Consider the following 13,960-nt stretch of genomic DNA (forward strand, 5'->3'; position numbering starts at 1 on the left):
CTTCTGGGTGAACCGGAAGCACTGCCTCAATTGGCAGCAGGTCCTTTTGAAGGGGAGGTGGAAGTGGTTGGAGAAAATACAAGAAAGAAAGGTAAAACTAGACAAGTAGATGTACTTGCAGTTACTCTGACACATCCACATGCCTTGAGGTCACGAGAAGCCCTTTGCAATCTAATTTCTTTGTGTCATTAGGGATATTTGTGAGTATATATCATGATTATTTCTATGTTTGCATTGCTTCTATGAAAGTGGCTCATGCGAGTGTAAAGCATACTTTTGTTCAGGTAATAGGTTACATGAACTTTCAAGGTGAAATTTTTATTTGCAAAACCTTAGCAAGCCTAATTCAGCTTAGAAGGAAAACACTTAAGTTACATGGTGTTTGTGTAGTAGTAGCAGTAGTAGTAGTAGTAGTAGTAGTTGTTGTTGTTGTTGTGCAGAATTGCAACGGAAAGTAGGATGGCAGTAAAAGAGAGTGGAGAGAGTGTGTGTGACATACTGTCATCTACCTTTCAGGTTAAAAATCTGTTAAGAATGGACGTCTGCTAGGTCAGTTTAGTCATTTAAGATCATGGGGGATCTGAGGAAGTACCATGCACTACTCTCCACTGCAGAATCACTACAGTGCTGAACCAGGGAAGTCACAGCCCACCCCCATGAAATGTATACACACAGTTCCCGAGGCATGCAAGTGCACACTGTTTCATTTTGAGAAGCCTGTGACCGAGTGCCTCAAGGAGGTCATTAGTAATGTAGCTGAATTCTTTCAAAAGATAATGTCACACTGGCTATTCTTAGTAACAAAATTGGTAGTTGCCACTTGCACTTTTTATGAACAAGATCATTTTGTTGGTACAAAGCAAACCCAACTGCAGGGGCATAGGTTACTGATAAGCGGTACATTATTAGACATGTTAGGACCTACCTTCCAGTTACTCGTCACAGCCACCAGATTGACAAACCTGAATACCAACTACTCATTAATCTACCTGCCAGATGTACCCTTTGAGATCCTGCCCCCAGGAAAACCTGGACCCTACCCTTCTTGCTTCCCTGTATCAGCTGACAGCCATACTCAATGGCTGTGTGGCGATTGAACACCTGCTCGACAATGTGAAAAACAATATCAAATCGAACATCAGCACTGACACATCACCCAAAAGAACTACCACTTTAGTTGCTCATTGGATTCTAATAGTAACCAGTAAACCGCCAATTCTTTATTGAATCTTATTCCATTGCACAGAACATCTTCCAATGTCAAATTACTTTAAAACTAGGTTAATGTGTTAAATTTTTGCCTTTAAGAATGTGAGTAAGGAAAAGTTTACGAAAGGCTTGAAATTATGCTTCAAGTTTGTTGTAAATTGTCAAGTGCTCTCATTCTCAAATACTGGATGAATGAAATCAGGGTATTTGTGTGCTCTCGGTAACACTGCCTAAAGACAAACACACAATTTCGAACTGTATAATTGTCTTACTGCATTAAAATAATAACATAAGATTATACGTCTTAATGAGTAAATTACGACAGCATTTTACGTTTTTAAACTCTGTCAATAATTACTTGAAACATTTGAAAACAAATTAATGTTGCCCCTATGTTGCAACTGGGACTGGGTTTTGGGATAGCATTTTAGTAATATAACTAAGTATTCTGTATCGCCACCTCAGACAGAGTAGCCCAGATCCCACCCATGTCCCCCTTTAATCTGTGGGTCCATAGTAGTCGTGTCTCCACCAGTGAAGAAGTGACTCAATGACTCAAGCAAAGTAATGCATAAGAGAAAATAAAGAAAGCACCCACCAACTCCATACTTGAACACTGCAAGAATGAGATAGCGTATATAGGCAATATATGTAGGATGAAACTTTAATAGTGGTAACACTACTGTGGAGATACTATGCAATGAAATCTACAATTGTCACTGATAGCACACATTGTTGACATACCTACCTTACCTCCGAGCAAATGGACTCACCCGTCCCACGTTACCAGCATGCGCACAATCGAGGGAAACGTAGTCAATTGTCAGCAAGACATCTAACATAACGGAAGTAACTATATTTTTGAAACAGGAATAACAGAGTTGGAGTAAGATTGAATGTGCCAAAGGTCGTACAGCACAACATGTCATCAAGGTCTTCAAGAGGCATGCGGGCAATCGGCATTGACATACAGAACAGTGGCATGTTGGGCAAAAGCCTTCAACGAAGGTCATCAAACTGTGGCAGACCTGCATTGGGCAGGTTGTCCTAGCATCTCTGAAGAACTGGTGCATGCTATTGTCATGTTAGTGGACAGTGATCGACACCATGCCATTTGTGAGCTCACCCACAAAACCGGATTAGTGCAGGCGACTGAAACCGAATTAGTGCAGGCGACTGAAACCGGATTAGTGCAGGCGACTGAAACCGGATTAGTGCAGGCGACTGAAACCGGATTAGTGCAGGCGACTGAAACCGGATTAGTGCAGGCGACTGAAACCGGATTAGTGCAGGCGACTGAAACCGGATTAGTGCAGGCGACTGAAACCGGATTAGTGCAGGCGACTGAAACCGGATTAGTGCAGGCGACTGAAACCGGATTAGTGCAGGCGACTGAAACCGGATTAGTGCAGGCGACTGAAACCGGATTAGTGCAGGCGACTGAAACCGGATTAGTGCATACGACTGAAACCGGATTAGTGCATACGACTGAAACCGGATTAGTGCATACGACTGAAACCGGATTAGTGCATACGACTGAAACCGGATTAGTGCATACGACTGAAACCGGATTAGTGCATACGACTGAAACCGGATTAGTGCATACGACTGAAACCGGATTAGTGCATACGACTGAAACCGGATTAGTGCATACGACTGAAACCGGATTAGTGCATACGACTGAAACCGGATTAGTGCATACGACTGAAACCGGATTAGTGCATACGACTGAAACCGGATTAGTGCATACGACTGAAACCGGATTAGTGCATACGACTGAAACCGGATTAGTGCATACGACTGAAACCGGATTAGTGCATACGACTGAAACCGGATTAGTGCATACGACTGAAACCGGCCTTTGCATTCTGAAAAAATGCCTGGGCATGCGAAAAACTGCACCACAATGAGTTCCGCATGACTTGACAGAAAAGCAGAAATGGATGTGCTACGACGCTGCTCAGACACACTTTGAGCGCTACGGGTGCGGAGGAGAGGCTTTCTTAAGCAGTATCGTAACACTGGATGAGACATGGGCCACATCGTACAAGCCAAAACTGAAACGCCAAGACAACGAATGGCGTCATTACGGGTCGCCATGAAAGTCAAAAGTGCGTCAGAGCCCCAGTATGGTGAAAGTTATGGTGATTCTCATGTACAACTGTGATGGTGTTATCCTAATGCATTACATTCCTCGATGGCAGATCGTCAATGCACAGTATTACTGTTTGTTTTTGGAGTATCACCTGTGACCAGCCTAGCGAAAGAAGTGGGGACACTTTCTGCGCAACTCACCCATCATTCTGCACAACAATACGTGGGTGCATACAGCGCAAGCTGTGGTTGCTCTGTTCAGTCGATGGGACTGGGAAATACTGTACCATCCACCATACTCCCCGGACTTAAGTCCTTGTGACTGATTTGATTCCAAAGACGAAGGAACCACTTCGTGGCATTTGCTTCAGAATTGTTCCAGGGATTTGACAGGCAGCAAACCGCTCCATTCGCACCATCAACAGAACAGGCTCTGCTAACAGTATACTACGCCTTGCACATCACTGGCAATCGGCTCTACACAATGCTAGGGCCTACTTTGAAGAACAGTAACAGGTGCAAACATGTAACTCTTTTGTATCGATTGTGAATAAATAGTTGCCACTATTTAAGTTCCAACCCACCTAAAAAAAAGAGAAGGATTACTTGTTAAGTTTTAAAGTTATACAAGAAATGTTCCCTACAAATTCATGCAGGAGAATCTAACATGCTGAAACAATGACAGATATAACAGTGTCTCTTTATGCAACGCTCTCACAATGACTAAATGAACCAGTAATGAAACATACTGCTCTTTGTTGAATCTTCTGTATATGGTTCAAATGGCTCTGAGCACTATGGGACTCAACTGCTGAGGTCATTAGTCCCCTAGAACTTAGAACTAGTTAAACCTAACTAACCTAAGGACATCACAAACATCCATGCCCAAGGCAGGATTCGAACCTGCGACCGTAGCGGTCATGCGGTTCCAGACTGCAGCACCTTTAACCGCACGGCCACTTCGGCCGGCGAATCTTCTGTATATCTTCTATTAGTCCTACCTACTAAGGGTCCTAGGACAATGAGGGATACTCAAGAACTGGTGAAACAAATGCTTTGTAAGCCACTTTTTTCATGGGTGTGTTGCATTTCCTCAAGATTCTTCTTATGAATCTAAGTCTCGCATCTGCTTTTCTTACTATTTGTTTCTTGGCATTGCTACTGTCTTGCAGACAACCACGTCATCTACGAATTAGCTTATAGAGCTGCCAACATTTTCTACAAGAGTATTTTATATATTGTAAACAGTAACGGTCTCATCAAACTTCTCTGGGGTAAATTAAGAGCATCACATTAGGTTCTCTCTGCACAGAAGTCCAGTTATGAATCTGGTCTGGTACTTAGTAAGCTCTTATGTTTTCACTAAATGGCAATACGGGATGGTGTCAAATCCCTTCCTGAAGTCTAGGAACATGGTATCAACTTGAGTGCTGCAATCTATGGCACTGTGAATCTCACGAGGAAACAGAGCAAGCTGAATTCTGCAAGATGTATGTCTGTGGAATCCATGTTGATTTTGATGGAGGAGATTTCCGCCCTCCAAAAATGTCACAATATGTGAGTGTAGTACATATTCCATAATTTTATGACAGATACAGGCCTATAATTATGTGCATTTGTCCTACAACCCTTCTTGAAAATGGGAGTAACCCGCACTTTTTAACAGTAGCTAGTTGCCTGTGATTGTATTTGATCATCTTATGATTTTGCTAGAAGATAAATGACAGCATCCTCTGCAAACAATATGACAGCTGTTCAGATTGTCCCCAAATCATTTATATAGATTAGAAACATCAGAAGGATTCAACACTTCCTTGGGAAATGTTTGATATTACCACCGTTTCACTCAATGATTACTATAAACAGTGTCCTTTCTGACAGGAAACTGTGAATCTTGTTTCAAATTTGAGTTTATACTCAACAGGCAAGCAAGTCTATTAGAAGCCATTTGTGAGGAACAGTGTTTATGGTGTTCTGGAAACCTAGAAATATAGAATGAACTTAAGATTCGCTGTCAATAGCACTCATTACATCATGTGAATAAAGGGCCAGTTGTTTTTCACAAGTAAATATTCTGAATCTGTGCTGACTGTGTCAATAGACTGATTCATTTCAGGTATTTCATAATTTTCAGACAAAAATACATGTTTCAAAATCTTACTACAAATTGATGTCAGTTAAATAGATTCATAATTCAGCAGACTAATTCCATCTCCTTTAATGCGCATTGGGCAACAGCCTTGCCGCAGTGGATACACCGGTTCCCAGGAGATCACCGAAGTTAAGTGCTGTCGGGCGTGGTTGGCACTTGGATGGGTGACCATCCAGGCCGCCACGCGCTGTTGCCATTTTTCAGGGTGCACTCAGCCTCGTGATGCCAACTGAGGAGCTACTCGACCGAATAGTAGCGGCTTCGGTCAAGAATACCATCTTATGACCGGGAGAGCGATGTGCTGACCCCACACCCATCCTATCCGCATCCTCCACCGAGGATGACAGCTGTCGGATGGTCCCGGTAGGCCACTCGTTGTTGGAATCCCTTTGTGGGCCAAGTAGCTGGCCACCATGAAGCAGGTGCCTCTTGGCGCATTGTCATGATGCAGCTTCCAATCATCGGCGATGACCGAAAGTCAAGGTCCATCGTACTAAGCCAGCCTCTTCAGCACTTCACAATAAAAAGCACCATTGACAGTTTGACCTTGGGGGCACAAACTCATCATGAACCACGCCCCTGACATCGAAGAACACAATCAGCATGGCTTTCACCATTGACTTCCTCATGCAAGCCTTTTTTAGATGTGGGGATGCTGTGGTGTGCCATTCGGCACTCGTGCACTTTGTCTCCGGGTCATACCGAAACACCCAGGTTTCGTCTCTGGTGATAGCATTATCTAAAAATTCTGGATCAGCTTCAAGGCTCTGAAGATTGTCTTGGCAGGTGACAGCACGCGCTTGCTTTTGAACGTCTGACAAAATCTTCGGGACCATCTTGGCGCAGATCTTTCTCATCACCAATTCTTTAGCGGTGATGATGTGCACTGTCATTTTCTCAAGTCTGAGGTCATCTGCTATCATCCTGACACTCATCTGACGGTCGGTGTTCAACAACACATGCACAGATTCAATGTTTTCGTCAGTTTTGCTTGCTGACTGGCATCCGGAGCAGTCCTCATCCTAAACGCTATTCCGGCCTTCTTTAAAGCTCTTCACCCACCTGAAAACCTGGGCTTTTGACAGGCAATCATCGCTGTAGGCTTACTGACACATATGCAACATTTTCGTACCTGGTTTTCCTAGTTTCACACAAAACTTGATGGTATAACTTTGCTCTATCGTTTACTGCATGTTGTGCCACGCCCAATGACTTTGCGATGTGTCCACTCAACACACGATTCTGCAAGACAAGAGCCCGCAGGCGACTGGCACACCACGCGTTTTCAGCCATACACCTCCCACCACCAATCTGAACCCCCCCCCCCCCCCTCCCTCCAGTAGTGCTTGGTGTGAAGTAAAGTTGTGTAAGCAAAAAATCAGTCTCATTACTTGTTAAGCCATTCCTGTATGAGCCACATTAGGAAAGGGTATAAAATTCACAGGAATATTCTGTGGTCTGACTGAAGCATCAGATTCAGTGAATCGCTTCTTACACCACCACAAGATATGTATGTATTGAATCAGGGATAGCACTTTACAGTGTCTCAGTTCATACGTAACAGATAGGAAACAAAGAGTAAGTGTAAAATCTAATACAAGCAGTTACTCCTCAAACTAGTAAACAGTTTCCAGTTATCTGAGAAGTCCTATGGGTTTTGATACTGTGTTGCTATTTTATTAGATGTACTACCACTTGCTACTGATGTTCATTCTTATTCACAGATCATATATCAGTTCTATTTCAAATACGAGATACCTAAAAAGATTCCTGAAAGCTTCAAAAATACTTTGGAAAAAATTTCACTCTTGGTTCCATTAAAACTGACCAAAACTGAATGCAACTATAAACCAAATAATGCAATTTTGAGCTAAATCATTAGAATGGAGAGAGATGATAAGAACTCCCAAGAATCCGGATAGGGTACAAGAAAATATTGTGAAGTTCTTATGGCTAAATCTAGACAAATCTTTAAAATGGAAGGTACACTCTTAGACATAAACCCCAGCTGCCAGCTGGCTGCCACTGAGACTAAGTTGGAGTTGTTCACTTTAGGAGGCAAATATAACTGGCCGCCCCTCAGAATTCTATGTCTGGCAACAGGCACGCTCTGACAACATTGGAGGATGAATAGGTGTACAGAGGGAGTGCTGTCATTCTTCACGAGTTGCTACAGAGCTCTACCTGCTTGTGGTCTAGTGGTAAACATCATGCAGTGTACACATGATGTTGTGATTTCAACACTCCTTTCGCCAATTTTTTTTTTATCATATTTAGGGCATGCGCTAAAGTTTTGTCTGATGGAACTTCAAAGACAATTCACTTCACTATCTAACACATCGTCCGCCACTCGTTGCCTCGCAGTAGCGTTCTCGCTTCCCGAGCATGGGGTCCCAGGTTCAATTCCTGGCGGGGTCAGGGATTTTCACCTGACCCGAGATGACTGGGTGTTGATGTGTCATCATCATCATCATCATCCATCATCATCATCATCATCCATCCATCCCCCTTAGAGTCAGAGGAAGGCAATGGCAAACCACCTCTATTAGGACCTCGTCTAGTACGGTGGTGCGGGTCTCTCACATCATTCCCCTACACTCTGTCAAGCAGCATGGGACTTCATTTCCATTCCATCCAACAGACCAGTAATGGCACAGCTATACCCTACCTGCTACGTAATGCCAGGTGTGGTCCAACCAGCTGAAAACGGTGCATCCATATGAGTGTCTTATCAACTGTCATTCTCTTATTTACAGTTCTACTATTTACCTTGCAGTTACCTATGAGATGATACACACTTTGATCTTATGAATGTTGTTCAGGAACTGCAAAATTGCATCGCAAATAAGAACAGGGTATTCAACGAAAAAGATATGAATAGATCAAGTGAGATAATTCTGTCCATCCAGGAAGGAACTTCTTGTTCTCAGAGTTACCAAACATATTCAACATTACTACCAAGATTCAGTTATACTAATAGCAGGAAGTATAGCAGCCAAAGTGTTCCTTGAGTCGTCTGTGAAGTGACTACACATTCTGTGTCAAACACATGGCTGCCAAGGATCAGAATGCCAAAAATGTCACTGAGTCTTATTTGTGTTTCTGTAACTAGGTTTAGGGGCTAGAGCATAGTTACTAATAATACTCAGGTGTACCATCTGCAGATCAAACATCATACACCAAGAACTGTCAGAATTATTAATGTTTTTCTGCTTGAAGAGCAATGGAAACTAAAAAGCTGATCAGCAAACATGATTCATATTTCTGGAGCATCTCCATTTATAGAATTATAAAACAGTTTTCTTGAGACCACTGTCATTGACACTATCCCCAAAACAAAGGAGCAGACAGACAACAAAGCAGCATTGATTGCAAAATGTGAACATCTACAGTGAGACTCCATTACTTATGGATGATAAAGTTTCAATCAAGAAAAGCTACTGGACTGGAAACCACATACAATGACAGAAAATGTAGACTCAAAAATCCATTGAAAATTAAACCAGCCACAACTAGTGATGTATCACAAATGTTAACATTCTCTCATTGCAGTAGTATAGGCAAAGGTAGAAAGAAGCAGGCTTCCCACAACGTAAATGACAAGACGCTTTGTAATCTAGTCAATGTAACTTTCTTGCAGTCAAAAACGCAATTTTCCAACTCACTGTCACTTATTACGCATGGACTGTTCGGAATATTTCATCGAATTTACACGTAAATATCTAATGAATATAGTAGGGTAATAAAGCTCCAGTCTGGAAGTCCGTCGGCTATCACTCAGTTGCCAGACATTTTCTGGGTGGTATTTTATATACATCTGTTTTTAAGCTAATACTAATGATTTTCAAACATTCAGCTTGCTATCTGTGTAATAGCACTTTAATTGCATCCTTTCCTTACCCATTGTTTTGTGATGCCCTTAATTTGCATCAGATAAGAGGAACATCCAGAATGTTAGTTTTCCTATGTTGTTTCCTTTAAAGCAGACGTATTTAGCTGGGAAAACTGCACATGCATTACAGCTCTATGGCAATCAAATACCGACCGGACAGGTCTTGCCTGGTGCCATTACCCCTAATGGTGTCTCTTATTAGTTCTCTTGCTGCGTGCAAGTTTCGGTCAGTGATAACATTCCTTAATGCACAAAACATAGCACCCATCAAAATTCATCATCAGCTCTGTCAGGTCTATGGGCATAACATCATATGCAAACAGATGGTATGTCACTGATGTAGGCTTTTTCTGAAAGACATCGAAAGTTTCCATGATGAAGAGCACAGTGGGCAACCACCCGTGATCAATGATCACCAGGTTGAGCTGGTGCAGCAGCACATCCTGGAGAACCCATCACTTCAAGATTACTGAGCTCAGTGGCCTTTTTCCACAGAAATTGTCACTAAGCACCTGCTATTCAAGCAATTTTCTGTGAGGTGGGTGTCAAAAAACCTGACAACTGAGCACAAAACGAAATGCTTTGGAGCAGCACTGACATTTGTGCAGTGGTACTGTGATGACAGTTACATGTTCCTCAACAGGATTGTCACAGGCGATGGCACATAGATCTCCATCTTTTCTTGCACCTCAAGATATTCCTGTCCTATGGCCAGCGTTTTGATCATGATGAAGAGCTGAAGACGATTGTCACACGTTGGTTCCATTCACAAGCAGCAGAAATCTACGACAGGAATACAAAAGTTGATCCCACGATATGACAAGTGTGTCAATTTTTCTGGTAACTATGTCAAAAAATAGCTCAAACGTTGCTGTACTAGGTGTTAATAAACTTTTTCATATAACCTTTTTTTTGTTTTTTTAAATAGGGACACTTACTTTCTGGATGCTCCTCGTACATGTGAACCACTGAGTAGGGCCTGTATAGTCAAATAACTAATGGTCAGTATGTTTAAGAACAGCGTAAGCAGGACAGCAGTGAGCTTATTACTTAACTAACTTTAACATATAAAATGTGTAGTGATTGTCAATTCAGATGCATAGTAGAGGGGATGATAAGGAATTATCAGCAGAATTAATTTAATCATCACAAGAACAAACTCATGCCTACTTGGTGCTTGGTGCTTCACGTATTAGATTGAGCAGACTGACGGTTGTTTCCTTTGAAACGTTGGGAGTTTTTGGTTCCATTCCCTGCTTGTTCTTGAGGGAAACATGAGATGGTGCAGCAAGGCGGGTGTTTCTCGTCACAAATTTGTGTATAAAATATACTTGCTTGCAGAGCACGATGAAGTAAGTAGAACTTAATCTGTGTTGTTGCCCATAAGAAGCATAGATGCCTACAAGCTATCTATACTTAGGTAGGCAGTGCTGGAGTAAGTGCATCACCACTAATGTCATTCAAACCAAGTGGAAAGTGTAACACCATCAAATTCACCGTGTATTCATACCATTCTGATCATACAGTTGTTACTATCATCTATTGGCAACAATTAGAAAGTAATTGTTACCAATGTTTTGCCAAGAAAAGCCAAAAGTGCTTTATGAATGAGAATTTCTATTTGCTTTGCACCTAAGACTGAAACCCAATGTGCCTCATATCTGATGCAAATTAAGGGCATCACAAAACAATGAGTACGGAAAGGATGCCATTAAAGTGCTATTACACAGACAGCAAGCCAAATGTTCTAAAGTTATATATAAAATACCACCCGGAAAATGGAAAATTTCTGGCAACTGGTGATAGCCGACAGACTTCCAGCGCTGCAGCTTTATTACCCTACTACATTCACTAGATATTTACATGTAAATTCAATGAAATATTCTGAACAGTCCATGCTTAATAAGTGACAGTGAGTTGGAAAATTTGATTTTTGACTGCAACAAGGTTACTTTGACTAAATTACAACGTGTCTTGTCATTTATGTTGTGGGAAGCCTGCTTCTTTCTACCTTTGACTAAACAATGGAGATGCTCCAGAAATGTGAATGACTTCTGCTGATTAGTCTTTTTAGTTTCCATTGCTCTTCAGGCAGGAGAAAAAAAAAAAAAGAATAACTGACAGTTCTTGGGGTATGATGCAGCCTGCAATTAATTATGATACTGAGAACACAAGTCTTGGCTCATGCGTCAACATACTGGGACTCTGTTATAAAAGAGGCAGCGAAGATTAGAATGAATAGCAACAATTTCAACAGAGACCAGGGCTACACACTAAGTAGGGCATGGGAGCAGGCTTTGGATTTTGAAAGGAAGCAACAGCGGATGCTTAACACCTGTAGGGAGGCGGGAGCGGCAGTTTCAAACTTGGCGCTGGACCCTCGAATCACCTGACGTCACTTGATCCCACAGCGGGCCGGAGCTGCTATGAGCTGCCCAACTCGCATTCCACGCACGCATCATTTTGGCTCTCTCTGATTGGTGACAGCAGCCGTAAAGGTAGGTATATAAGTGGGAAATAGTGCCGATCCCTGCAATCAATAGTTTTACTCCTGATGACGATGGAGCTAGCCATCAAAATCTTGATAATTTTATTGGAATTGATGCAGCTTGAAAACCAAGAAGATTTTATCCAGTCATGCCACCGTGAAAGACTCTGAAGACACATTACTGACATATCTTCTAATTTTGGCTCAGAATGGTGGCTGGTCTCTGCTGGTGGCTTGAATAACGAAATTAAAGACATTGGAATAGTAATGCAATTAATTCATTAGTTATAACATATACCCACACCCTGATCCTCTCACTACAGAGGACACACTTTGAATAGCGAGCAACAATGCAGCCCATAGTCAGTGCATCTGAGTATTATTATTAACTACGTTCCATTCCCTAAATCTAGTTACATAAATGTGAATAAGACTCAGTGACCTATACTTTTGGCATTTTGACCCTTGGCAGCCACGTCTTTAAGAAAGAATGTGTAGTCGCTTCACAGCCAACTCAAGGAACACTTCGGCTGCTATTCTTCCCAACTGACTCTGGCAGCTATGCTGGATGTGTTTGGTAACTCTGTGAATGACAAGTTACTTCCTGGATGGCTATATTACTTGATCTATTCAGATCACTTTCACTGAATAACCTGAGTGGTTTGCACGTAGAAATAATGTTATTAATTTATGGTTTTGAGTCAAGGAAAGTAGTTTGATGTGGAAATTGCAAATAATCTCTTCTTTTACCAGGGTGTATATGTGGACAAGGAAAAAAAAAATAAAAATAAAAATAAAAAAAATAAAAAAAATAAAAAAATTCACAGATTTTCCCCGGCTCTCCCGGTTAAAAATACACTTTCTCCCAGGTGAAAATACACTTTTTCTGTGTTAAGTGACAGTATACTTTCCCTCGGAACTGTAAAATTTGTCAATCATTTGAATGGTTATGGTTTTATGCAGCAGCTTAGGATTTCCCGGCACTTTAGAAAACGAAACACATGGGAAAAAAAACTTGTTTTGGAATGTTCTTTGATGTGCAGCAACACATACGCTGCATATTTTCGTATTACGAAAGTATAAATTTGCGTTCCACCAACCACCTCATGTTACTTTCCAAAGCATCGAAATCGAGATTGCGATGCGTTTTTGTAAGCCAGTCATAGCTCATGTCACGTGATCTTGCCAGCCGATAACAGCGGATATTCAGAACATAGGACATGTGATATAGTCAGCCAATAGCAACATCACTGTTACGTAGTGCAAACACAAGAACAGGAAAAGTTAATGCTTTAAGTTAATATACATTACGATTAATAAGCTACAAAAGAATCTAAGCTTTCACATACAATGTTGATCTTTTTTGTTAGTTTTACACTTTAAGATACATCAAACAAATGTGCCAGTAAAATGTTTAATACTGACATACATCTCTGATCTTCTGGGCTAGAAATTCTTCTGAATGGCTTTTCATCAAAGAGTTGATTTTTAAATGAGAGTCAAACGCTCTGCGATTTAAGAAATTCATCATACATTCTCACACATAGTTCACCTCCCTTAAAATGAAATTTACTTAAAAAATAACGCTTCTCAAACCACAATTCGCAATATTTTCCCCGCGATCTGCTAGAAATACATTTGTTGCAGCAGTTGCCAGAGAGCGCCAGATAAGAGGCGTCACCACACTTGCACAGCTACAATGACGTAGAAAGCATGTATGTTCGTAAAACATTAAAATATCTTAAATTATGTAATAAAAGAAACAAGACATCACAGGATACTCCAAGAGCATCGGAATTTTGTGAACCATACTGAAATGAATAATTAGCTTAAAGTGCACATTCGTATATCCAGATTCCCAACGAAGTACGCCTCGACCTGATATTAAGCTTTTCAGGGTGGTTTTCAGGATGTAAATTTTCTTGGAGTACCAGAACTGTATTATCTCATGTTTGGTTCTTTATTATGGCATAATGCCATACGTGCTAGAAGATGAGAACATGCACTTGAAATGCAGCGAACAGTTGAAACTAGCCAATAGTGTGGAATTAAACACTTAGTTTCAAATAAGTTGCCTGCCTCAGCGGAAAAAATAAATAAAAGCCGAATTTCTTTAGCAAAGTGA

The 13,960-nt window shown here is 41.3% G+C and overlaps 1 protein-coding gene and 1 pseudogene across 1 annotated transcript in view; one reads left to right on the forward strand and one right to left on the reverse strand.

Moving 5' to 3' along the window:
• The window catches only part of LOC126185202 (F-BAR domain only protein 2), a 318,103-nt gene that overhangs the window by 204,329 nt on the left and 99,814 nt on the right, over positions 1–13,960 (reverse strand). The window lies entirely within an intron of this gene.
• LOC126185729 (5S ribosomal RNA) lies at positions 5,534–5,651 on the forward strand (annotated as a pseudogene).

The sequence above is a fragment of the Schistocerca cancellata genome, chromosome 4, assembly GCF_023864275.1.
Source record: "Schistocerca cancellata isolate TAMUIC-IGC-003103 chromosome 4, iqSchCanc2.1, whole genome shotgun sequence".
Lineage (NCBI taxonomy): Eukaryota > Metazoa > Arthropoda > Insecta > Orthoptera > Acrididae > Schistocerca > Schistocerca cancellata.